Source organism: Salvelinus alpinus, chromosome 26 (genome assembly GCF_045679555.1).
Source record: "Salvelinus alpinus chromosome 26, SLU_Salpinus.1, whole genome shotgun sequence".
NCBI lineage: Eukaryota > Metazoa > Chordata > Actinopteri > Salmoniformes > Salmonidae > Salvelinus > Salvelinus alpinus.
The window spans coordinates 17,288,782-17,313,490 of NC_092111.1; the positions used below are offsets into that span (position 1 = coordinate 17,288,782).

At 43.7% G+C, this 24,709-nt stretch overlaps 21 non-coding genes across 21 annotated transcripts; all 21 read right to left on the minus strand.

Moving 5' to 3' along the window:
• Window positions 1-32: 32 nt before the first annotated feature.
• trnaf-gaa (transfer RNA phenylalanine (anticodon GAA)) lies at window positions 33-105 on the minus strand. Its single transcript has one exon. It is a non-coding gene; the product is annotated as a tRNA-Phe (tRNA).
• A 613-nt stretch (window positions 106-718) lies between these two features.
• On the minus strand, window positions 719-791 carry trnaf-gaa (transfer RNA phenylalanine (anticodon GAA)). The gene has a single exon. It is a non-coding gene; the product is annotated as a tRNA-Phe (tRNA).
• Window positions 792-1,404: 613 nt separating this feature from the next.
• Window positions 1,405-1,477, minus strand: trnaf-gaa (transfer RNA phenylalanine (anticodon GAA)). The gene has a single exon. It is a non-coding gene; the product is annotated as a tRNA-Phe (tRNA).
• Window positions 1,478-2,090: 613 nt separating this feature from the next.
• Window positions 2,091-2,163, minus strand: trnaf-gaa (transfer RNA phenylalanine (anticodon GAA)). The gene has a single exon. It is a non-coding gene; the product is annotated as a tRNA-Phe (tRNA).
• A 613-nt stretch (window positions 2,164-2,776) lies between these two features.
• Window positions 2,777-2,849, minus strand: trnaf-gaa (transfer RNA phenylalanine (anticodon GAA)). Its single transcript has one exon. It is a non-coding gene; the product is annotated as a tRNA-Phe (tRNA).
• Window positions 2,850-3,462: 613 nt separating this feature from the next.
• Window positions 3,463-3,535, minus strand: trnaf-gaa (transfer RNA phenylalanine (anticodon GAA)). Its single transcript has one exon. It is a non-coding gene; the product is annotated as a tRNA-Phe (tRNA).
• A 613-nt stretch (window positions 3,536-4,148) lies between these two features.
• Window positions 4,149-4,221, minus strand: trnaf-gaa (transfer RNA phenylalanine (anticodon GAA)). The gene has a single exon. It is a non-coding gene; the product is annotated as a tRNA-Phe (tRNA).
• Window positions 4,222-4,834: 613 nt separating this feature from the next.
• trnaf-gaa (transfer RNA phenylalanine (anticodon GAA)) lies at window positions 4,835-4,907 on the minus strand. The gene has a single exon. It is a non-coding gene; the product is annotated as a tRNA-Phe (tRNA).
• Window positions 4,908-5,520: 613 nt separating this feature from the next.
• On the minus strand, window positions 5,521-5,593 carry trnaf-gaa (transfer RNA phenylalanine (anticodon GAA)). Its single transcript has one exon. It is a non-coding gene; the product is annotated as a tRNA-Phe (tRNA).
• A 613-nt stretch (window positions 5,594-6,206) lies between these two features.
• trnaf-gaa (transfer RNA phenylalanine (anticodon GAA)) lies at window positions 6,207-6,279 on the minus strand. The gene has a single exon. It is a non-coding gene; the product is annotated as a tRNA-Phe (tRNA).
• A 613-nt stretch (window positions 6,280-6,892) lies between these two features.
• Window positions 6,893-6,965, minus strand: trnaf-gaa (transfer RNA phenylalanine (anticodon GAA)). Its single transcript has one exon. It is a non-coding gene; the product is annotated as a tRNA-Phe (tRNA).
• A 613-nt stretch (window positions 6,966-7,578) lies between these two features.
• Window positions 7,579-7,651, minus strand: trnaf-gaa (transfer RNA phenylalanine (anticodon GAA)). Its single transcript has one exon. It is a non-coding gene; the product is annotated as a tRNA-Phe (tRNA).
• Window positions 7,652-7,733: 82 nt separating this feature from the next.
• trnai-aau (transfer RNA isoleucine (anticodon AAU)) lies at window positions 7,734-7,807 on the minus strand. The gene has a single exon. It is a non-coding gene; the product is annotated as a tRNA-Ile (tRNA).
• Window positions 7,808-8,264: 457 nt separating this feature from the next.
• On the minus strand, window positions 8,265-8,337 carry trnaf-gaa (transfer RNA phenylalanine (anticodon GAA)). Its single transcript has one exon. It is a non-coding gene; the product is annotated as a tRNA-Phe (tRNA).
• An 82-nt stretch (window positions 8,338-8,419) lies between these two features.
• On the minus strand, window positions 8,420-8,493 carry trnai-aau (transfer RNA isoleucine (anticodon AAU)). The gene has a single exon. It is a non-coding gene; the product is annotated as a tRNA-Ile (tRNA).
• A 457-nt stretch (window positions 8,494-8,950) lies between these two features.
• Window positions 8,951-9,023, minus strand: trnaf-gaa (transfer RNA phenylalanine (anticodon GAA)). The gene has a single exon. It is a non-coding gene; the product is annotated as a tRNA-Phe (tRNA).
• An 82-nt stretch (window positions 9,024-9,105) lies between these two features.
• Window positions 9,106-9,179, minus strand: trnai-aau (transfer RNA isoleucine (anticodon AAU)). Its single transcript has one exon. It is a non-coding gene; the product is annotated as a tRNA-Ile (tRNA).
• Window positions 9,180-9,643: 464 nt separating this feature from the next.
• trnaf-gaa (transfer RNA phenylalanine (anticodon GAA)) lies at window positions 9,644-9,716 on the minus strand. The gene has a single exon. It is a non-coding gene; the product is annotated as a tRNA-Phe (tRNA).
• A 1,119-nt stretch (window positions 9,717-10,835) lies between these two features.
• Window positions 10,836-10,908, minus strand: trnaf-gaa (transfer RNA phenylalanine (anticodon GAA)). Its single transcript has one exon. It is a non-coding gene; the product is annotated as a tRNA-Phe (tRNA).
• Window positions 10,909-11,528: 620 nt separating this feature from the next.
• On the minus strand, window positions 11,529-11,601 carry trnaf-gaa (transfer RNA phenylalanine (anticodon GAA)). The gene has a single exon. It is a non-coding gene; the product is annotated as a tRNA-Phe (tRNA).
• Window positions 11,602-12,221: 620 nt separating this feature from the next.
• Window positions 12,222-12,294, minus strand: trnaf-aaa (transfer RNA phenylalanine (anticodon AAA)). Its single transcript has one exon. It is a non-coding gene; the product is annotated as a tRNA-Phe (tRNA).
• Between the last annotated feature and the right edge of the window lie 12,415 nt (window positions 12,295-24,709).

The window sequence follows — 24,709 nt, forward strand, 5'->3', positions numbered from 1 at the left end:
AAAGCAGAGGATAAACATAGAACGACAACTTATGCCGAAACCCGGGATCGAACCAGGGACCTTTAGATCTTCAGTCTAACGCTCTCCCAACTGAGCTATTTCGGCAAGTCACTAATATTAATTATGTGGCACACTTGACCATACACATGCAAGTGACTCACGATTTTGACCCTCAAAATGTACCTCATGGCCAGTACGGGGATCGAACCCACGACCTTGGCGTTATTAGCATCACGCTCTAACCAACTGAGCTAACCGGCCACTTGCTACAGAGAGAAATTTTTAGGATGCACAGAGCCTCGGCCAGTGCTGGCGCAAAAACTAACAAGTCCACCAACAGCATAGCCTGACAAGACTAGACCCTCTTGGTTGCTCCTTGTGGCAATTCAAAAAGGATGGGGAATTAGCTCAAATGGTAGAGTGCTTGCTTAGCATGCGAGAGGTAGTGGGATCGATGCCCACATTCTCCAAAAAACACTTTTCTTTTGTGGATCCAAGAACGTTCCAGTTCACACTTCATGCAGCTTTGTCTAACAACAACCTACTGTCATGTAACAATGACAAGCAACTTTCATGTAACACTGATGTCACAATGTAAAATGAATGACATGACTAACTTTCAGAGGAGCAGTAGGCACACACAATTGATGCCCACAAACAAAGCTGTGGGAAGTTTCCTTGAAGCCAAAGCAGAGGATAAACATAGAACGACAACTTATGCCGAAACCCGGGATCGAACCAGGGACCTTTAGATCTTCAGTCTAACGCTCTCCCAACTGAGCTATTTCGGCAAGTCACTAATATTAATTATGTGGCACACTTGACCATACACATGCAAGTGACTCACGATTTTGACCCTCAAAATGTACCTCATGGCCAGTACGGGGATCGAACCCACGACCTTGGCGTTATTAGCATCACGCTCTAACCAACTGAGCTAACCGGCCGCTTGCTACGGAGAGAAATTTTTAGGATGCACAGAGCCTCGGCCAGTGCTGGCGCAAAAACTAACAAGTCCACCAACAGCATAGCCTGACAAGACTAGACCCTCTTGGTTGCTCCTTGTGGCAATTCAAAAAGGATGGGGAATTAGCTCAAATGGTAGAGTGCTTGCTTAGCATGCGAGAGGTAGTGGGATCGATGCCCACATTCTCCAAAAAACACTTTTCTTTTGTGGATCCAAGAACGTTCCAGTTCACACTTCATGCAGCTTTGTCTAACAACAACCTACTGTCATGTAACAATGACAAGCAACTTTCATGTAACACTGATGTCACAATGTAAAATGAATGACATGACTAACTTTCAGAGGAGCAGTAGGCACACACAATTGATGCCCACAAACAAAGCTGTGGGAAGATTCATTGAAGCCAAAGCAGAGGATAAAGATAGAACAACAACTTATGCCGAAACCCGGGATCGAACCAGGGACCTTTAGATCTTCAGTCTAATGCTCTCCCAACTGAGCTATTTCGGCAAGTAACTAATATTAATTATGTGGCACACTTGACCATACACATGCAAGTGACTCACGATTTTGACCCTCAAAATGTACCTCATGGCCAGTACGGGGATCGAACCCACGACCTTGGCGTTATTAGCATCACGCTCTAACCAACTGAGCTAACCGGCCACTTGCTACGGAGAGAAATTTTTAGGATGCACAGAGCCTCGGCCAGTGCTGGCGCAAAAACTAACAAGTCCACCAACAGCATAGCCTGACAAGACTAGACCCTCTTGGTTGCTCCTTGTGGCAATTCAAAAAGGATGTGGAATTAGCTCAAATGGTAGAGTGCTTGCTTAGCATGCGAGAGGTAGTGGGATCGATGCCCACATTCTCCAAAAAACACTTTTCTTTTGTGGATCCAAGAACGTTCCAGTTCACACTTCATGCAGCTTTGTCTAACAACAACCTACTGTCATGTAACAATGACAAGCAACTTTCATGTAACACTGATGTCACAATGTAAAATGAATGACATGACTAACTTTCAGAGGAGCAGTAGGCACACACAATTGATGCCCACAAACAAAGCTGTGGGAAGATTCATTGAAGCCAAAGCAGAGGATAAAGATAGAACAACAACTTATGCCGAAACCCGGGATCGAACCAGGGACCTTTAGATCTTCAGTCTAATGCTCTCCCAACTGAGCTATTTCGGCAAGTCACTAATATTAATTATGTGGCACACTTGACCATACACATGCAAGTGACTCACGATTTTGACCCTCAAAATGTACCTCATGGCCAGTACGGGGATCGAACCCACGACCTTGGCGTTATTAGCATCACGCTCTAACCAACTGAGCTAACCGGCCACTTGCTACGGAGAGAAATTTTTAGGATGCACAGAGCCTCGGCCAGTGCTGGCGCAAAAACTAACAAGTCCACCAACAGCATAGCCTGACAAGACTAGACCCTCTTGGTTGCTCCTTGTGGCAATTCAGAAAGGATGTGGAATTAGCTCAAATGGTAGAGTGCTTGCTTAGCATGCGAGAGGTAGTGGGATCGATGCCCACATTCTCCAAAAAACACTTTTCTTTTGTGGATCCAAGAACGTTCCAGTTCACACTTCATGCAGCTTTGTCTAACAACAACCTACTGTCATGTAACAATGACAAGCAACTTTCATGTAACACTGATGTCACAATGTAAAATGAATGACATGACTAACTTTCAGAGGAGCAGTAGGCACACACAATTGATGACCACAAACAAAGCTGTGGGAAGATTCATTGAAGCCAAAGCAGAGGATAAAGATAGAACAACAACTTATGCCGAAACCCGGGATCGAACCAGGGACCTTTAGATCTTCAGTCTAATGCTCTCCCAACTGAGCTATTTCGGCAAGTCACTAATATTAATTATGTGGCACACTTGACCATACACATGCAAGTGACTCACGATTTTGACCCTCAAAATGTACCTCATGGCCAGTACGGGGATCGAACCCACGACCTTGGCGTTATTAGCATCACGCTCTAACCAACTGAGCTAAACGGCCGCTTGCTACGGAGAGAAATTTTTAGGATGCACAGAGCCTCGGCCAGTGCTGGCGCAAAAACTAACAAGTCCACCAACAGCATAGCCTGACAAGACTAGACCCTCTTGGTTGCTCCTTGTGGCAATTCAAAAAGGATGGGGAATTAGCTCAAATGGTAGAGTGCTTGCTTAGCATGCGAGAGGTAGTGGGATCGATGCCCACATTCTCCAAAAAACACTTTTCTTTTGTGGATCCAAGAACGTTCCAGTTCACACTTCATGCAGCTTTGTCTAACAACAACCTACTGTCATGTAACAATGACAAGCAACTTTCATGTAACACTGATGTCACAATGTAAAATGAATGACATGACTAACTTTCAGAGGAGCAGTAGGCACACACAATTGATGCCCACAAACAAAGCTGTGGGAAGATTCATTGAAGCCAAAGCAGAGGATAAAGATAGAACAACAACTTATGCCGAAACCCGGGATCGAACCAGGGACCTTTAGATCTTCAGTCTAATGCTCTCCCAACTGAGCTATTTCGGCAAGTCACTAATATTAATTATGTGGCACACTTGACCATACACATGCAAGTGACTCACGATTTTGACCCTCAAAATGTACCTCATGGCCAGTACGGGGATCGAACCCACGACCTTGGCGTTATTAGCATCACGCTCTAACCAACTGAGCTAACCGGCCGCTTGCTACGGAGAGAAATTTTTAGGATGCACAGAGCCTCGGCCAGTGCTGGCGCAAAAACTAACAAGTCCACCAACAGCATAGCCTGACAAGACTAGACCCTCTTGGTTGCTCCTTGTGGCAATTCAAAAAGGATGGGGAATTAGCTCAAATGGTAGAGTGCTTGCTTAGCATGCGAGAGGTAGTGGGATCGATGCCCACATTCTCCAAAAAACACTTTTCTTTTGTGGATCCAAGAACGTTCCAGTTCACACTTCATGCAGCTTTGTCTAACAACAACCTACTGTCATGTAACAATGACAAGCAACTTTCATGTAACACTGATGTCACAATGTAAAATGAATGACATGACTAACTTTCAGAGGAGCAGTAGGCACACACAATTGATGCCCACAAACAAAGCTGTGGGAAGTTTCCTTGAAGCCAAAGCAGAGGATAAACATAGAACGACAACTTATGCCGAAACCCGGGATCGAACCAGGGACCTTTAGATCTTCAGTCTAACGCTCTCCCAACTGAGCTATTTCGGCAAGTCACTAATATTAATTATGTGGCACACTTGACCATACACATGCAAGTGACTCACGATTTTGACCCTCAAAATGTACCTCATGGCCAGTACGGGGATCGAACCCACGACCTTGGCGTTATTAGCATCACGCTCTAACCAACTGAGCTAACCGGCCGCTTGCTACGGAGAGAAATTTTTAGGATGCACAGAGCCTCGGCCAGTGCTGGCGCAAAAACTAACAAGTCCACCAACAGCATAGCCTGACAAGACTAGACCCTCTTGGTTGCTCCTTGTGGCAATTCAAAAAGGATGGGGAATTAGCTCAAATGGTAGAGTGCTTGCTTAGCATGCGAGAGGTAGTGGGATCGATGCCCACATTCTCCAAAAAACACTTTTCTTTTGTGGATCCAAGAACGTTCCAGTTCACACTTCATGCAGCTTTGTCTAACAACAACCTACTGTCATGTAACAATGACAAGCAACTTTCATGTAACACTGATGTCACAATGTAAAATGAATGACATGACTAACTTTCAGAGGAGCAGTAGGCACACACAATTGATGCCCACAAACAAAGCTGTGGGAAGATTCATTGAAGCCAAAGCAGAGGATAAAGATAGAACAACAACTTATGCCGATACCCGGGATCGAACCAGGGACCTTTAGATCTTCAGTCTAATGCTCTCCCAACTGAGCTATTTCGGCAAGTAACTAATATTAATTATGTGGCACACTTGACCATACACATGCAAGTGACTCACGATTTTGACCCTCAAAATGTACCTCATGGCCAGTACGGGGATCGAACCCACGACCTTGGCGTTATTAGCATCACGCTCTAACCAACTGAGCTAACCGGCCACTTGCTACGGAGAGACATTTTTAGGATGCACAGAGCCTCGGCCAGTGCTGGCGCAAAAACTAACAAGTCCACCAACAGCATAGCCTGACAAGACTAGACCCTCTTGGTTGCTCCTTGTGGCAATTCAAAAAGGATGTGGAATTAGCTCAAATGGTAGAGTGCTTGCTTAGCATGCGAGAGGTAGTGGGATCGATGCCCACATTCTCCAAAAAACACTTTTCTTTTGTGGATCCAAGAACGTTCCAGTTCACACTTCATGCAGCTTTGTCTAACAACAACCTACTGTCATGTAACAATGACAAGCAACTTTCATGTAACACTGATGTCACAATGTAAAATGAATGACATGACTAACTTTCAGAGGAGCAGTAGGCACACACAATTGATGCCCACAAACAAAGCTGTGGGAAGATTCATTGAAGCCAAAGCAGAGGATAAAGATAGAACAACAACTTATGCCGAAACCCGGGATCGAACCAGGGACCTTTAGATCTTCAGTCTAATGCTCTCCCAACTGAGCTATTTCGGCAAGTCACTAATATTAATTATGTGGCACACTTGACCATACACATGCAAGTGACTCACGATTTTGACCCTCAAAATGTACCTCATGGCCAGTACGGGGATCGAACCCACGACCTTGGCGTTATTAGCATCACGCTCTAACCAACTGAGCTAACCGGCCACTTGCTACGGAGAGAAATTTTTAGGATGCACAGAGCCTCGGCCAGTGCTGGCGCAAAAACTAACAAGTCCACCAACAGCATAGCCTGACAAGACTAGACCCTCTTGGTTGCTCCTTGTGGCAATTCAGAAAGGATGTGGAATTAGCTCAAATGGTAGAGTGCTTGCTTAGCATGCGAGAGGTAGTGGGATCGATGCCCACATTCTCCAAAAAACACTTTTCTTTTGTGGATCCAAGAACGTTCCAGTTCACACTTCATGCAGCTTTGTCTAACAACAACCTACTGTCATGTAACAATGACAAGCAACTTTCATGTAACACTGATGTCACAATGTAAAATGAATGACATGACTAACTTTCAGAGGAGCAGTAGGCACACACAATTGATGACCACAAACAAAGCTGTGGGAAGATTCATTGAAGCCAAAGCAGAGGATAAAGATAGAACAACAACTTATGCCGAAACCCGGGATCGAACCAGGGACCTTTAGATCTTCAGTCTAATGCTCTCCCAACTGAGCTATTTCGGCAAGTCACTAATATTAATTATGTGGCACACTTGACCATACACATGCAAGTGACTCACGATTTTGACCCTCAAAATGTACCTCATGGCCAGTACGGGGATCGAACCCACGACCTTGGCGTTATTAGCATCACGCTCTAACCAACTGAGCTAAACGGCCGCTTGCTACGAAGAGAAATTTTTAGGATGCACAGAGCCTCGGCCAGTGCTGGCGCAAAAACTAACAAGTCCACCAACAGCATAGCCTGACAAGACTAGACCCTCTTGGTTGCTCCTTGTGGCAATTCAAAAAGGATGGGGAATTAGCTCAAATGGTAGAGTGCTTGCTTAGCATGCGAGAGGTAGTGGGATCGATGCCCACATTCTCCAAAAAACACTTTTCTTTTGTGGATCCAAGAACGTTCCAGTTCACACTTCATGCAGCTTTGTCTAACAACAACCTACTGTCATGTAACAATGACAAGCAACTTTCATGTAACACTGATGTCACAATGTAAAATGAATGACATGACTAACTTTCAGAGGAGCAGTAGGCACACACAATTGATGCCCACAAACAAAGCTGTGGGAAGATTCATTGAAGCCAAAGCAGAGGATAAAGATAGAACAACAACTTATGCCGAAACCCGGGATCGAACCAGGGACCTTTAGATCTTCAGTCTAATGCTCTCCCAACTGAGCTATTTCGGCAAGTCACTAATATTAATTATGTGGCACACTTGACCATACACATGCAAGTGACTCACGATTTTGACCCTCAAAATGTACCTCATGGCCAGTACGGGGATCGAACCCACGACCTTGGCGTTATTAGCATCACGCTCTAACCAACTGAGCTAACCGGCCACTTGCTACGGAGAGAAATTTTTAGGATGCACAGAGCCTCGGCCAGTGCTGGCGCAAAAACTAACAAGTCCACCAACAGCATAGCCTGACAAGACTAGACCCTCTTGGTTGCTCCTTGTGGCAATTCAAAAAGGATGTGGAATTAGCTCAAATGGTAGAGTGCTTGCTTAGCATGCGAGAGGTAGTGGGATCGATGCCCACATTCTCCAAAAAACACTTTTCTTTTGTGGATCCAAGAACGTTCCAGTTCACACTTCATGCAGCTTTGTCTAACAACAACCTACTGTCATGTAACAATGACAAGCAACTTTCATGTAACACTGATGTCACAATGTAAAAAGAATGACATGACTAACTTTCAGAGGAGCAGTAGGCACACACAATTGATGCCCACAAACAAAGCTGTGGGAAGTTTCCTTGAAGCCAAAGCAGAGGATAAACATAGAACGACAACTTATGCCGAAACCCGGGATCGAACCAGGGACCTTTAGATCTTCAGTCTAACGCTCCCCCAACTGAGCTATTTTGGCAAGTCACTAATATTAATTATGTGGCACACTTGACCATACACATGCAAGTGACTCACGATTTTGACCCTCAAGATGTACCTCATGGCCAGTACGGGGATCGAACCCACGACCTTGGCGTTATTAGCACCACGCTCTAACCAACTGAGCTAACCGGCCACTTGCTGCAGAGAGAAATTTTTAGGATGCACAGAGCCTCGGCCAGTGCTAGCGCAAAAACTAACAAGTCCACCAACAGCATAGCCTGACAAGACTAGACCCTCTTGGTTGCTCCTTGTGGCAATTCAAAATGGATGGGGAATTAGCTCAAATGGTAGAGTGCTTGCTTAGCATGCGAGAGGTAGTGGGATCGATGCCCACATTCTCCAAAAAACACTTTTCTTTTGTGGATCCAAGAACGTTCCAGTTCACACTTCATGCAGCTTTGTCTAACAACAACCTACTGTCATGTAACAATGACAAGCAACTTTCATGTAACACTGATGTCACAATGTAAAATTAATGACATGACTAACTTTCAGAGGAGCAGTAGGCACACACAATTGATGCCCACAAACAAAGCTGTGGGAAGTTTCCTTGAAGCCAAAGCAGAGGATAAATATAGAACAACAACTTATGCAGAAACCCGGGATCGAACCAGGGACCTTTAGATCTTCAGTCTAACGCTCTCCCAACTGAGCTTTTTCGGCAAGTCACTAATATTAATTATGTGGCACACTTGACCATACACATGCAAGTGACTCACGATTTTGACCCTCAAGATGTACCTCATGGCCAGTACGGGGATCGAACCCACGACCTTGGCGTTATTAGCACCACGCTCTAACCAACTGAGCTAACCGGCCACTTGCTGCAGAGAGAAATTTTTAGGATGCACAGAGCCTCGGCCAGTGCTAGCGCAAAAACTAACAAGTCCACCAACAGCATAGCCTGACAAGACTAGACCCTCTTGGTTGCTCCTTGTGGCAATTCAAAATGGATGGGGAATTAGCTCAAATGGTAGAGTGCTTGCTTAGCATGCGAGAGGTAGTGGGATCGATGCCCACATTCTCCAAAAAACACTTTTCTTTTGTGGATCCAAGAACGTTCCAGTTCACACTTCATGCAGCTTTGTCTAACAACAACCTACTGTCATGTAACAATGACAAGCAACTTTCATGTAACACTGATGTCACAATGTAAAATTAATGACATGACTAACTTTCAGAGGAGCAGTAGGCACACACAATTGATGCCCACAAACAAAGCTGTGGGAAGTTTCCTTGAAGCCAAAGCAGAGGATAAATATAGAACAACAACTTATGCAGAAACCCAGGATCGAACCAGGGACCTTTAGATCTTCAGTCTAACGCTCTCCCAACTGAGCTTTTTCGGCAAGTCACTAATATTAATTATGTGGCACACTTGACCATACACATGCAAGTGACTCACGATTTTGACCCTCAAAATGTACCTCATGGCCAGTACGGGGATCGAACCCACGACCTTGGCGTTATTAGCACCACGCTCTAACCAACTGAGCTAACCGGCCGCTTGCTACGGAGAGAAATTTTTAGGATTCACAGAGCCTCGGCCAGTGCTAGCGCAAAAACTAACAAGTCCACCAACAGCATAGCCTGACAAGACTAGACCCTCTTGGTTGCTCCTTGTGGCAATTTAAAAAGGATGGGGAATTAGCTCAAATGGTAGAGTGCTTGCTTAGCATGCGAGAGGTAGTGGGATCGATGCCCACATTCTCCAAAAAACACTTTTCTTTTGTGGATCCAAGAACGTTCCAGTTCACACTTCATGCAGCTTTGTCTAACAACAACCTACTGTCATGTAACAATGACAAGCAACGTTCATGTAACACTGATGTCACAATGTCGGATGTAAAAAGAATGACATGACTAACTTTCAGAGGAGCAGTAGGCACACACAATTGATGCCCACAAACAAAGCTGTGGGAAGTTTCCTTCAAGCCAAAGCAGAGGATAAATATAGAACGACAACTTATGCCGAAACCCAGGATCGAACCAGGGACCTTTAGATCTTCAGTCTAACGCTCTCCCAACTGAGCTATTTCGGCAAGTAACTAATATTAATTATGTGGCACACTTGACCATACACATGCAAGTGACTCACGATTTAGACCCTCGAAATGTACCTCATGGCCAGTACGTGGATCGAACCCACGACCTTGGCGTTATTTGCACCACGCTCAAACCAACTGAGCTAACCGGCCGCTTGCTACGGAGAGAAATTTTTAGGATGCACAGAGCCTCGGCCAGTGCTAGCGCAAAAACTAACAAGTCCACCAACAGCATAGCCTGACAAGACTAGACCCTCTTGGTTGCTCCTAGTGGCAATTCAAAAAGGATGGAGAATTAGCTCAAATGGTAGAGTGCTTGCTTAGCATGCGAGAGGTAGTGGGATCGATGCCCACATTCTCCAAAAAACACTTTTCTTTTGTGGATCCAAGAACGTTCCAGTTCACACTTCATGCAGCTTTGTCTAACAACAACCTACTGTCATGTAACAATGACAAGCAACTTTCATGTAACACTGATGTCACAATGTCGGATGTAAAAAGAATGACATGACTAACTTTCAGAGGAGCAGTAGGCACACACAATTGATGCCCACAAACAAACCTGTGGGAAGTTTCCTTGAAGCCAAAGCAGAGGATAAATATACAACTGGTGTTATTAGCACCACGCTCTAACCAACTGAGCTAACCGGCCGCTTGCTACGGAGAGAAATTTTTAGGATGCACAGAGCCTCGGCCAGTGCTGGCGCAAAAACGAACAAGTCCACCAACAGCATAGCCTGACAAGACTAGACCCTCTTGGTTGCTCCTTGTGGCAATTCAAAAAGGATGGGGAATTAGCTCAAATGGTAGAGTGGTTGCTTAGCATGCGAGAGGTAGTGGGATCGATGCCCACATTCTCCAAAAAACACATTTCTTTTGTGGATCCAAGAACGTTCCAGTTCACACTTCATGCAGCTTTGTCCAACAACAACCTACTGTCATGTAACAATGACAAGCAACTTTCATGTAACAATGATGTCACAATGTCGGATGTAAAAAGAATGACATGACTAACTTTCAGAGGAGCAGTAGGCACACACAATTGATGCCCACAAACAAAGCTGTGGGAAGTTTCCTTGAAGCCAAAGCAGAGGATAAATATAGAACAACAACTTATGCCGAAACCCAGGATCGATTCAGGGACCTTTAGATCTTCAGTCTAACGCTCTCCCAACTGAGCTATTTCGGCAAGTCACTAATATTAATTATGTGGCACACTTGACCATACACATGCAAGTGACTCACGATTTTGACTATCAAAATGTACCTCATGGCCAGTACGGGGATCGAACCCACAACCTTGGCTTTATTAGCGCCACGCTCTAACCAACTGAGCTAACCGGCCGCTTGCTACGGAGAGAAATTTTTAGGATACACAGAGCCTCGGCCAGTGCTGGCGCAAAAACTAACAAGTCCACCAACAGCATAGCCTGACAAGACTAGACCCTCTTGGTTGCTCCTTGTGGCAATTCAAAAAGGATGGGGAATTAGCTCAAATGGTAGAGTGCTTGCTTAGCATGCGAGAGGTAGTGGGATCGATGCCCACATTCTCCAAAAAACTCTATTCTTTTGTGGATCCAAGAACGTTCCAGTTCACACTTCATGCAGCTTTGTCTAACAACAACCTACTGTCATGTAACAATGACAAGCAACTTTCATGTAACACTGATGTCACAATGTCGGATGTAAAAAGAATGACATGACTAACTTTCAGAGGAGCAGTAGGCACACACAATTGATGCCCACAAACAAAGCTGTGGGAAGTTTCCTTGAAGCCAAAGCAGAGGATAAATATAGAACAACAACTTATGCCGAAACCCAGGATCGAACCAGGGACCTTTAGATCTTCAGTCTAACGCTCTCCCAACTGAGCTATTTCGGCAAGTCACTAATATTAATTATGTGGCACACTTGACCATACACATGCAAGTGACTCACGATTTTGACCCTCAAAATGTACCTCATGGCCAGTACGGGGATCGAACCCACAACCTTGGCTTTATTAGCGCCACGCTCTAACCAACTGAGCTAACCGGCCGCTTGCTACGGAGAGAAATTTTTAGGATGCACAGAGCCTCGGCCAGTGCTGGCGCAAAAACTAACAAGTCCACCAACAGCATAGCCTGACAAGACTAGACCCTCTTGGTTGCTCCTTGTGGCAATTCAAAAAGGATGGGGAATTAGCTCAAATGGTAGAGTGCTTGCTTAGCATGCGAGAGGTAGTGGGATCGATGCCCACATTCTCCAAAAAACTCTTTTCTTTTGTGGATAAAAGAACGTTCCAGTTCACACTTCATGCAGCTTTGTCTAACAAGAACCTACTGTCATGTAACAATGACAAGCAACTTTCATGTAACACTGATGTCACAATGTCGGATGTAAAAAGAATGACATGACTAACTTTCAGAGGAGCAGTACGCACACACAATTGATGCCCACAAACAAATCTGTGGGAAGTTTCCTTGAAGCCAAAGCAGAGGATAAATATAGAACAACAACTTATGCCGAAACCCAGGATCGAACCAGGGACCTTTAGATCTTTAGTCTAACGCTCTCCCAACTGAGCTATTTCGGCAAGTCACTAATATTAATTATGTGGCACACTTGACCATACACATGCAAGTGACTCACGATTTTGACCCTCGAAATGTACCTCATGGCCAGTACATGGATCGAACCCACGACCTTGGCGTTATTAGCACCACGCTCTAACCAACTGAGCTAACCGGCCGCTTGCTACGGAGAGAAATTTTTAGGATGCACAGAGCCTCGGCCAGTGCTAGCGCAAAAACTAACAAGTCCACCAACAGCATAGCCTGACAAGACTAGACCCTCTTGGTTGCTCCTTGTGGCAAATTTAACCAGCTGGTGAATTAGCTCAAATGGTAGAGTGCTTGCTTAGCATGCGAGAGGTAGTGGGATCGATGCCCACATTCTCCAAAAAACAATTGTTTTTGTGGATCCAAGAACGCTCCAGTTCACACTTCATGCAGCTTTGTCTAACGACAACCTACTGTCATGTAACAATGACAAGCAACTTTCATGTAACACTGATGTCACAATGTCAGATGAAAAAGAATGACATGATTTACTTTCAGAGGAGCAGCGTATGGTGTGACTCCAGGTCCCTTTTTGGACATGGTTAAGGTGCTCTTTCATGACTGGATCAAATTGTGCCATCAGTTCAACCTCTTTTATTTTTATTTTTTTTATATTTTATTTTTGCATTTTCCAATTAACAACATTCAAGACAAACGTGAAAAGATATTAGACAACAATAGGACAAAGTGACAGTAACAGATGAGCGTAACAAAGAAAGTAAAAATCAAACAAATTATAATTATATATACAAACAAACATACAATAAAAAAAGATTATAATGAGACCTTGGATCATATGGTCACCTGCCGTAGGCTACATATTATACATTACGTGTGAAACATTATATAAGGATAATATAGAGATTCATTCAATGTGATGTGGGGGGAGATTCTCCATATAGTCAATAAAAGGTTGCCAAATTCTGTAGAATGTGTTTAACTTATTCCTCAAGCGGTAAGTGATTTTCTCCAGTGGGATACAACTATTAACTTCTGATAGCCACATTGCAACTGGCAGGGGGGAATCCAATTTCCATTTCAAGGCAATACATTTCTTGGCAATCGCTAGCAATATTTCTGTTAGCTTTATAGTATGGCTTTGCCTAAGATTGGTGTTAGTAAAGTTGCCCAGTAGACAGACCTCCGGGTCTAAAGGGAATGCAACCCCATGAATTGAGGATATGGTGTCGCATACCCCCTGCCAGAAACCGTGTAGTTTTGAACACTGCCAAGTGGAATGGAGGAATGTCCCTTCATCTGAGCCACATCTAAAACATAGGGAGGAGATATCAGGGTTGAACTTGTGCAGTCTAGATGGCGTGATATAGAGCTGATGGAGGAAATTAAACTGGATCAGTCTGTATCTGGAGTTCAGTGTGGATGTAACACCATTCCTGCATAGGTCACTCCATAGACCCTCCTCAAGATCAATACCCAGATCTTTTTCCCATCTAAGTCGGGGTTTATCTAGCCCAGGCAGTGTTAGTCCTGACATAAGAGCATCGTAAACACGGGAAATGGTCTTGAACAGTGGTTGGTCTGCGTGGCAGAGTTGTTCAATAGGTGACATCTTAGGTAGGTTCCATTGTCCCTTGAGAGACACCCTAATAAAGTTTCGTAGTTGTAGGTAGCTAAAGAAGTCCCTGTTAGGCAAGTGGTATTTCTGTTTCAGCTGATCAAAAGACATAAGAACTCCCTCCTCGTAACAATGTTCCAGAAGAGTGATCCCCTTATCGGACCATGGTCTAAAGTTACTATTCTGGAAAAACATAGGAATCAATCTATTGTTCCATAAAGGGGTTTTAGGGGAAAGGAATCCCCCTCGTCCGAACAGCTCTTGCAGTTTGCACCATGTCAGGACTGAATGTATGAGGGTTGTCTGTGATGGTTTTTATAGATTTTCTGTCCCATTTGTAAAACAATTCTGCCCCAGTGTCATCGTTTACCTCAAGCTTTTCAATGTTCAACCATGAGGGAGAGGGAGCCTTATCAAACCTCTGAGCCAGAAACCTAGACTGTGCTGCCCAGTAGTACATTCTAAAATTGGGGAGGTTTAAGCCTCCTTGACTGTAATCCAGGGTCAGTTTATCCAGGCCAACCCTAGGGGTTTTGCCGTGCCAGATAAACCGTCTGGTCATCTTGTCGAGAGAGGAAAAGAATGCTGCGGGGACAGGGATAGGGAGAGATTGAAACAGATATAGACATCTGGGCAGGACATTCATTTTAATTACATTGACTCTACCCAGTAGAGTGAGAGGTAAGTCCATCCATTTACAAAGGTCACCCTCCACCTTTTGTAACAAACTGGCCAGATTGAGTTTATAGAGGTTGTTCAGGTTACCATCCACCATTATGCCCAAATATGTGAAGCCCATAGGCGACCATCTAAAAGGAAACTTGAGCTTGATGGTATGATGGTCAAAGACAGACAACGGTAAGATTTCGCTTTTATCTAAATTGACCTTATATCCAGAGAAAGAACTATAACACTGTAGTAGGATCTGCAAGTGAGAGAGGGAGTGTTCTGGGTTTGTTAGAAATAAGATAAGGTCGTCCGCAAAGAGTGATAATTTATGGGTATGGGGGCCCACCTCAAAGCCATGTATGTCAGGGCACGTTCTAATAGCCTCAGCCAACGGTTCGATGGCGAGGGCAAAGAGGTGGGGGCTAATTGGGCAACCTTGTCTGTTCCCCCTATAGAGAGGGAAAGAGGAGGAAGTAATCCCGTTGGTAGCAATCCTAGCTTTAGGAGATTTGTAGAGTGATTTTATCAAATTTACAAACACGGTGCCTAAACCAAACTTTTCCAAGACGCGGAAGAGGTATGGCCATTCAACCCTATCAAAGGCCTTTTCAGCATCGAGGGAGACTGCGACACTAGGTATTTTGTTTTTGTTAGCAAGGTGAATTATATCAAAGAACCTTCTGAGATTATTGGAGGACAATCTATTAATTATGAAGCCAGTCTGATCTGGGTTGACCAACAGGGGAAGACATGACTCCAGTCTCTTAGATAGCATCTTGGTGACCAGTTTACAATCTGTGTTAAGGAGAGAGATTGGTCTATATGAGGCACACTTTAGTGGATTTTTCCCTTTCTTGTGGATTACAGTAATTACTGCTTGAGAGAAAGACTCTGGAAAGTAGTTGTCTTCCCTGGCTTTTTTAAGTACCTCCATAAGGTAGGGGACCAACAGCTCCCTAAATTCTTTATAGAACTCTGGAGGGAAGCCATCCTCCCCAGGAGATTTATTAGAAGGTAAGGATTTAATGGCCTCCAACAATTCAGGAACTGAGAAGTGTTCACTCAGGCGCTCGCTGTCTTCCCCTGACAGGCATGGGAGGTTGAGAGAGGCGAGAAAGGAGTCGATCTCTGATAGATCATCGCTTGATTGGGAAGTGTAGAGGTCTTCATAGTATTTCTTAAAAGTATTATTAATTTCAGTAGGGTCGAAAGATATCTCATTAGTAAGAGTTTCTATAGCATTAATTGTCCTCTTACTTTCCTCTGCTTTCAGTTGCCATGCCAATACTTTGTGAGCTTTCTCTCCAAGCTCGTAATAACGCTGTTTTGATTTAGTGATGGCCCTCTCAGCTTGATATGTGTTCAGAATATTATATTTCAGTTTTTTATTTACCAAAAGCCTGTATAGATCTTTAGTCGGGCCTCTTTGGTAGGTTTTCTCTAGCTCTGAGATTTCAGATTCAAGGGCACTCAGTTCCGCACCGTGTTTTCTCTTCAGCCCTTTAGTATAGGAAATGATCTGTCCCCTCAGATAGGCCTTCAATGTGTCCCAAAGAATGAAACTGTCAGGAGCGGAGGGTTTGTTTGTCAAAGTGAAAATATTGATCTGCTCTTTGATGAATGCACAAAATTCAGGTTGCTTTAGGAGTGTAGAATTTAGTCTCCATCTATACGCTCCATTTACCTTGGTAGGAATGGAGATTGATAATACCAGGGGAGAATGGTCACTAAGCAATCTGGGGAGATAATCGACATCTAACACTCTATGAAACAGTTGTGTCGATATTAAAAAGTTATCTATGCGTGTGTGTGTCTTGTGTGGGTGTGAATAAAAAGAGTAGTCCCTATCCTGTGGGTGCAACTGTCTCCAGATGTCTAGTAAATTGAGATCTTTCATGAATGACATGGTGAGCTTGCTGGCTTTGGTAAGAAGTGAGGGTTTATCAGAGGACCTATCAAGAACTGTATCTAAACAAAAATTAAAATCTCCTCCAACCAGTAACCATCCTGGTGGTGCTTGAGCAACCTGAAGGAAGACATTCTGAATAAACATATGGTCATCGAAGTTAGGAGCATAGATATTCAATAGGGTCCAAGACTCTGAAAACATATGCCCCTGCACCAAAACAAACCTGCCAGAGGGATCAGAGATGGTGTTGTTGACGCAGAAGGGGATGTGTCTACTTATCAAAATTGCAGTTCCTCTTGCTTTGGAGTTAAAAGAGGACGCAACAACTTGTCCTACCCATTCCCTCTTCAATTTCTTGTGTTCACTGGCTGTGAGATGTGTTTCTTGTAAAAACACAATGTCAGCCTTTAATTTCTTAAGGTATGTATAGACTCTCTTCCTTTTAATCGGGCTGTTAAGACCTTTTACGTTGAATGTGACATATTTTAGTGGATTAAGCATAGTTGGGTTTCAAGTATGTAACTGAATGGAAATCGTAGATAGTTAGGAAATGTTTCAACTTTGGTTTTAACACAGAAGTGACCTATGTGTCTCTTTAGGGAGGAAACAATAAACATAGAAAAAAGGGAAAAAAAATAAAGAAACCCACCCACCCCGATTGTTAGACTAAAACCACAATCCCAACAATCAAACATGAATACACTTGTAGAGATACGTTGCTGCTCGCTTTCCATCTTGCTCTTACTAGCTAAACCTTGGCGTAAACTAAAACCTGCGAGCTCTCTAAATTGAAAACAAACGTTGTGAATAGACATTTATGGCTGAAAATTTACTGCCCACGGTAAGGGCTGCTTGAGTCTCTTTTCGAAAGATTAACATAAATGAGGTGGAAAGCAGTGGGCCTAAACCCACTTATTGCTTCGCCCAGCGATATGGACTAAACCAAAATATACTCTCCTGTAAATGTAATAGAACTCACCCCGGAAAGGTACGGTTAGTTGAAAATGTACAAATCAATTATAGCGACCGGAGGATATCAGCGGTTCAGTCCGGATAAGAGAAATCAAACAAACTGCATCTTATCCCCCAAAGAGACCGTCCTGGCTCAGACGTTGCTCAGTTCTTTGAGAAAAGTGTACACTTCTCCCGGTGTGTTGAAGAGATGGCTTCGGCCTTTGTACTGAACTTTCATCCGCGCAGGGTGGATGAGGTAGCCGATGATGTTCTTCTCCTTCAGTGCTTTGGCGGCAGGTCTGAACTGCTTGCGACGTCTTGCGAGATCCGCGCTCATATCCGGGAAAAGGCTGACCCTCTTGCCATCAATGGTTATGTCCCCTTTGGCTCTTGCGAGTTGCAGTACCTTCTCTCTGTCTTGGAAACGGAGGAACCTGATCAGGACGGCCCGTGGGGGCTCATCTGGCCGGGGTTTCGGCGCTGATGTTCTGTGGGCGCGTTCGATTTCCAGTGGCTTGGTGAAGTTGATTGTGCCTAGGACATCCGGGATCCATTGAGTGAAGAAACGGACCGGGTCACGGCCCTCGCTGTCCTCTTTCAATCCCACCACACGGATATTACTACGTCTGCTCTGGTTCTCCATCTGATCTACCTTGTTTTTTAGGTAGGCATTGTCCTTTTGCAGTTGTATCAAGACCTGGTCATGTCGAGCGATGGTGTCTTCAACTGTGCTAATGCGCAACTCTGCCTCAGTCGTTCTCAAAAGGAGATCATTCATGGAGGATTTCAGGTCGTCAATGGAAGAATGGAGTTCAGCCGTTTTCTTATCGATTTTCATAGAAAGGCCTTTGTTACCATCCTGAATTTCCCGGAGGAGAGTAGCCAGCATGTCGGCAGGCTCGCAAGAGGCCGAGAGCAACAGTCTGGAACTGTCGTTTGAGTTATGAGGGCTAATGCTAATCTTGCTAGCTGTAGCGTTATCGTTATCTTGGGAATCAACCACGTTTTGGTCGTCCTTCTTGCCTCTCGGTCGGAGGTCCATGGCTCTTTGGGAAGGTAAGTACTTGAAAATTTATCAGCCGATGTTAGAATATTGTTTCAACGTTGTTATTTAGGTAATAATAGAATAACTTTGAAGAGCTCGGTTTGTCAACGTCTGCTCAGCTCCGCGGCATCACGTGCTCTCCCAGTTCAACCTCTTTGAGAAAATGTCCAGTTGATGGAGAGTACAGTGTTTGTGTGTGTCCCCTTAGTGCCAGATTTCTAGTTGCCAGAGACTGCACAATAGCAGTCAGACGTGTCAACACCTCTCTCCATCTTATCCTCTCAGCCTCCATAAGTACCATCTCATGCTTATGAATTTTTTCCCCTTTTTTGATCCTCATTGCCAGTTTTCATGCAGTTTTGGTGTTCTGGACTGCTGTCGTGGGAAGTCAAAGAACTTGCATGTTTCCAGTCTGTCAGTCCTGAGTTTGCTAAATGTTTTTTCTTCTTAGAAAACAGTTTGCAGCAGAAGCAGAAGAGGTTGGTGTTTCTTTCAGAATACACCAACCAACTTCTAGGGATTTTTGCACCACTCACCAAGGTCTTCCTGAAATGCTGGTGGTGGAAACTTCTTCCATCACTCTCATTCCTTGGGAAAACAAAGTTAGGTGGTACCTCACTTGGTCCTCCGCAAACTAATTGTGTCCGAATTCTGTCAGTCAGAACTAAAGGAAGTCAGCAGGGTCTGTAGACAGTGGTTCATCCTCAGCAGCAGGATTTGGTGGGGATGCTGCTACAGACATTTCTAATGGAGAGCACATGGGCATTAGTTTACACGTTATTTACAGCATTTATAGTGGTCGAACATCCCATATACATACCCAGGAATAATAAAGTCATCATTGTTACCTACAATACGGAAACTTAAAACTTTGCAAAAGGGAAATTATTTATTTTGTTTATGTTATGCAGGGATGCACACATAAACACGTGCATGTACCCACACACACCTGAATAATCCTGCTGGGGAGAAGTGGAAGCAAATGGGTCTTCATTCTTATCCTCAGGCTCAGACAACATTTGTTAAGACACCTGTCCAAAATATTGCAGAAGTGCCCCTGAATTTGCATTGAAAAACTGTATTTGAGTCTGACACCCTAAATACATTTGCTGCACAATTAAATAGACATGTCAATATGCACAATTTATCAAACTTTCAGAATAGGAACCAAATTAACTATACAACCAGGGGCGAAAATCTGATATCAACTTTGGAGGGGACAATTACATTAAATTTTCACAAGAGCAATTCCTGAGGGGGACACCAAAAGTAGTGCTGTAACACATAGCCTATGTTGTAATATGTTAAATGTATATTGAGGAACCATAATTAGTACAACTGGATAATTGATAGGTACAATAGTTAATTGAGGGGTTGTCCCAACTTGTTCAAATGTTTAAATCATTTTAATACTACTAATAATAATAGTTATAGCAGTGTTCCTAATCAGTCCAGTATGTAAGGAGGGGATTGGATTTACTACCAGCAATACCAAGAAAGGCCAGTAGGTGGCAATGGTACTGTACAATGTGTATGGGTGCAGTTTTCGTAAATACAATGAACATGGTGTGACCTCATCAAAAAGACTCTCCATTGAGAACCATCACAAAGTTGGTCTCCGTATTGAAGTTACCTTTTATTTACCTTTTTCTGATACATTTATATAGTCATTAAATATGTGCCACTGGCCTGAGTCTACTACAATAGCTTTACAAGAACAAAAAGCTCAAAATAAGTACAGTTCTAAAAGTGAAATAACTACTTCAATGAATACCCAAATAAATCAACCAAAATATCCTTAAAAAAAACTTATTTATTGTTCAGTCAGTGTCTCAACTCTTCAAACAGCAGCTATGGACAAGTATGTCACACTAAGTATGCAATTTTAAATAAAATAACATCAAATAAATAATTAGTAAGTGTACTGTGATGTACTAAAAACTACTAAATGAAAGAACAAATATCACACTATACACCAGGGGTTCTCAAACAAACAGGTCCCTGGTGTAATTGTAAGGGGTCCGTGAAATAAAAAAGTGTAATGAACGTATTCAGCACAAGGATTCCAGTAACTTTACATATAATAGAGCGGAGGAGGTCCCTGAGGACCACTCAAAACCTTGCCCGCCTTGACTCAAAATATGCAGGGGTTCCAGTACCCAAAAAAGGTTGAGAACCGCTGCTATACACACTACTGAACAAAAGAACCGAACATATGTTTGCAGGTTTCAATGGATCCAACAAATTGCTGGCAGATATTTTCCCTCGAGACCATCCTGCCTGCCTTTATGTACATTACAGACAACTACGCCGTTAAGTTTATTTTGGCCCATGCTAGCCCGTAGCCAAGTCTTTAACCTATGGAGTGCACTGAAACTCCTCTCAGCCTCACATGAAGACACTGGCACCACAAACAAAATTCTGATTAGCACCTCAACTTGGTCAACCAACCTCTGCACCTCCACTGGGAGCCTCCTGAGGACCTTCCGCTGCCTCTCCACTGCTGCTACAAGGGAATTTGTTGTGAAATAGAGGAAACTGCACCGAAAGAGAATCTATGTTCAGCTCAGGGTACCTATCTAGAGACTCATCCAACTCCCCTGTGAGAAGCGCTCTTTCCAACTTTTGCAGGACGTTTAGACTGTCCTGGTCAAAACAGTCGCCAAACTGAACCTCCACACCATCCAACACTTAAAAGAATTCTGCCATATAGTGATCCACTGCTTTGCCAGAAAATCGTCTTGAGTGTGTCTCAATGGATTCAATCAATGTTTTTGCTTTCTCATAAAGTGCAAGGTAGCTTCGTCATTTCTGCTGTTTACGTCACGCGCTGGATAACTGGGCACTGATTGGATTTAGCTGGTGTGCTGTTACAGTTACAAAGTGGCAGTGGGTTTGGCAGTTTTGATGTGCTGTGAATTTTTCAATGGCTTTTCTCCAGATCCTAAATCCTGCACTAATGAAAGCAGCATCCGCTCTTTGGCAAAAAGATGGCTGGCTTGAAAACACAACACTCCTTTTATTAATGTAGCTAGGGAAAATCACGAAACCATCTCTCTTGAAGCGTCAACACTGTTGGCAAGAGTTAGCGTTTCTATAAATTGTGGGTGTGGCTGATATGGTTTTGTGCCATCACTGAGGTAACTGGACAATGCTGTGCCACTGTCCCCTATACTGGTGCTGCTGGCAACCAGGTTGACACCTGGTCCTGCCGTGGCTGTGACACTGTCCTCTGAAGTCTCTCTCCCTGGCTCTTTCCCTTTCACCACCCTCACTGACTCACAGCCTGTCTCCTAAAAAAGAAATAAGGTGTTTTCTCCTAACTACTGTAAGAAATTGTATAAGATACTGGTAACTTGTTTTACCCACTTCTCAACATAAGCTATACTTGGCACAACATGTACCCATCCCCCACTATACCCCCACACTTTGTACCCTATTAAGTAACCACAGACCCACACACTCAACCCTCCCCCATGAATAGGGCCTGTGAAAACAAACGCACATGCAGGATGCCTTTGGATGTGACTAGGACAAAGAACTGTGTGAAAAGCCAATGGAATGTCGACATCAGGCCGAACAGGACTACCCACGACCCAGATCGACCAATCGGAAGGCCAGACTACCAGATCAACCTACCTTGCTTGTTGCCTATATAATCTGTATGAACTGGTTTAGAGGCCTCTCTTCCGACGATTCCATACGAGTCAGACAGAAGGAGCCGTGCTGCACGATTTACTAAGATATCTTTGCATCTGATTAAACGGCCTTATTATATAATTATCCACCTCGTCCTATGTCTCTACTTGATCTCCTGTCTCCAGTAAACGTTTTACTAACACTACCGGTACCCAAAACTACACAATTAATCACAACAGCAATACCATTGCCTTAAACAAATATTAGTTCAGTAACCAGTTTAAGTTGAGAGTGGGTGTATCCATGGCATTTTCCAATTATGTCCCTATTTTACAAGTCTAAAAAAGTGAACCTTTCATAATGTTGCCAAACAAAGACTCAACAAACTTACCTGAGACTCCCTGTCTCTAACAGTCTGTCCCTGCCCATCTGTCCCCAGCTCTGCTGTCTGTGTGCCATATGTTGCCTGCTCTACCTAATGACATCATTGTGAAACATTTCCATTAGCATTTCACTTCTTTCTTATTAACATTTTATCAACTAGTCTTTGAGATATTAGGCTACTAGGGTTCTTACTATGCATTTTGGTGTACTGAAAAAAATTCTCTGTCCGTCTTTTTTCTGCCATTTTTCTACCTGGCTGGCTGGCTACACACACACACAGTGTGCAGGTTATTTACAGTAGGAGATGGGCTTCTATCATCTATCATTTTAGATGGGCTTCGATCTAAAAGGTAGCTAGCTTGTCAGCTAGCAAATGTGACACGGATTGCAGTGACAAGGGTTGACAGCTGTATGAGTTCACAATTTACACAACGTATGCTGCAACCTTCTGTAATTTTAATGTAGTTTGTTTTATATTGGCTGGCTTCCAACAATAGTTGAATTTGCAGAGCTAGCGAGCACCAAATCCGTTTCTGTGGTGCTATAATCTTTGCTATCGTCAGTTTACTCCAAGATCGGCACACAGGTGCTTCAAAGTCCCCTAGCGACAATTTAGCTTTCGCAACGAAACCATTAAAGATATTTATAAGAGAGTGTAGTTCTGTTCAGTTTATCGCTAACCTTATCACAGGGACTTTGAAGCACTACAGCTGCATACTGATCTTGGAATAAACTGACGATAGCAAAGATGTAATCTTTGACGATGCCACATAAATGGAATATGTACTAACTAGCTTGCTAGCTAGTGTTTGCTTTAGTTTGCTCGCTAGCTCTGCAAATTCAACTATTGTGTGTGTGAACCCTGCCAACATAAAACAACATCGCTATGGTGCGATTGACTGGATTAATCTCACGTTAGTTACGTGCATTGAGTGCCTTTCAGACGGTAGACACGAACCCTCTGTTACCTTGCCATCTAAGGAACACTACATTGCATTGCTAGCTTCTCTCATTGACTCAAATAGCTGCAGACACTGGTTGATGCTACTGTAACGTTAGCAAAATAGCTAACATAGAGAGTGACCTGTAATTTAATGCAGCGAAAATGAAGACTTGTGACTGTTTATAAATGTGTCTTCTTGTATTGTGTTTGGACTACTTCCTGGAAGTCATGCACCAATGACAAACTCTCAGATTCCCACACCAGTGTTGCCAACTCCTCAGTAAGGAAAGTAACTATTGGCTGTCCTAAAAGTCAGTTTAGACTGAGACATGATGAGCTAGCCAGCTAGATGTTTAGCTTATGTCACAGAGAGGCACACACACAGTGGACAAGCTGAGTAAGTGCAGTGAATTATGTTTGTGCAGTGATTTATTTTAGACATTCAAAAACATTTTACATTTACATCCCGCCCTGAATGTAAGCCAGGGCGGGATCAGCCAGCGGCGGCTTCCCGCATGCGCTATTAATTTGCAGTCTGGATGCGGAGGGGTGAACATCTCATGCTCTGACTGCAGCTGGGAGACTGCTGCGCGAGGACTGGGCCGCCTGTGAGTACTTTGGGACGGGGGTGGGGCCCAAGGCAGCACCCACTGCTCGTTGAGAACAGTAAGAACGATGTGCTTTGACGTCAGTCTCCAATAACACCAGAAAAGTCACTAGATTTGTCGCTATTCGCTTTTTTGAAAATGTGTCGCTAGAGGGGTCTGAATACTCGCTAAATATAGCAACAAAGTCGACAGTACCTGCATCATGTGCCACTGCTGAGGGCTGGGAGGCTGTGGATCAAACCATTGTGAGGCAAAGGGCGGGGATTCGCAATCTTTTGAAACTTAAAAACGCGCTATTAAGTGTCTATAATCAGCCCAAGTGCTCTCATTGCGTATTATTAATATTATTGAAATTACATAGTTATGTTTGCAGTGATATATTGGGGGGGGGGGGACAAATCATATTTTTCCCAGGATGGCAGGGTCATGTCCCCCCTGGGATTTCTGCCTATGCATACAACCTCCTTGCTTGACTAATTCTAGGCAAAAGACACCCCAAAATACTCAATATATCACACGATACAAAATATCAGCATAATATAGACGTCTTTTAAGTTACAGCATTGGAAATTCCCCTTACTGAGCTTAGGACCTAGTCAATACAATCACAGAAAACCTTTGTCACCTCAATGAAAGTTAACCAAATCAATAATGTGCTAGTTA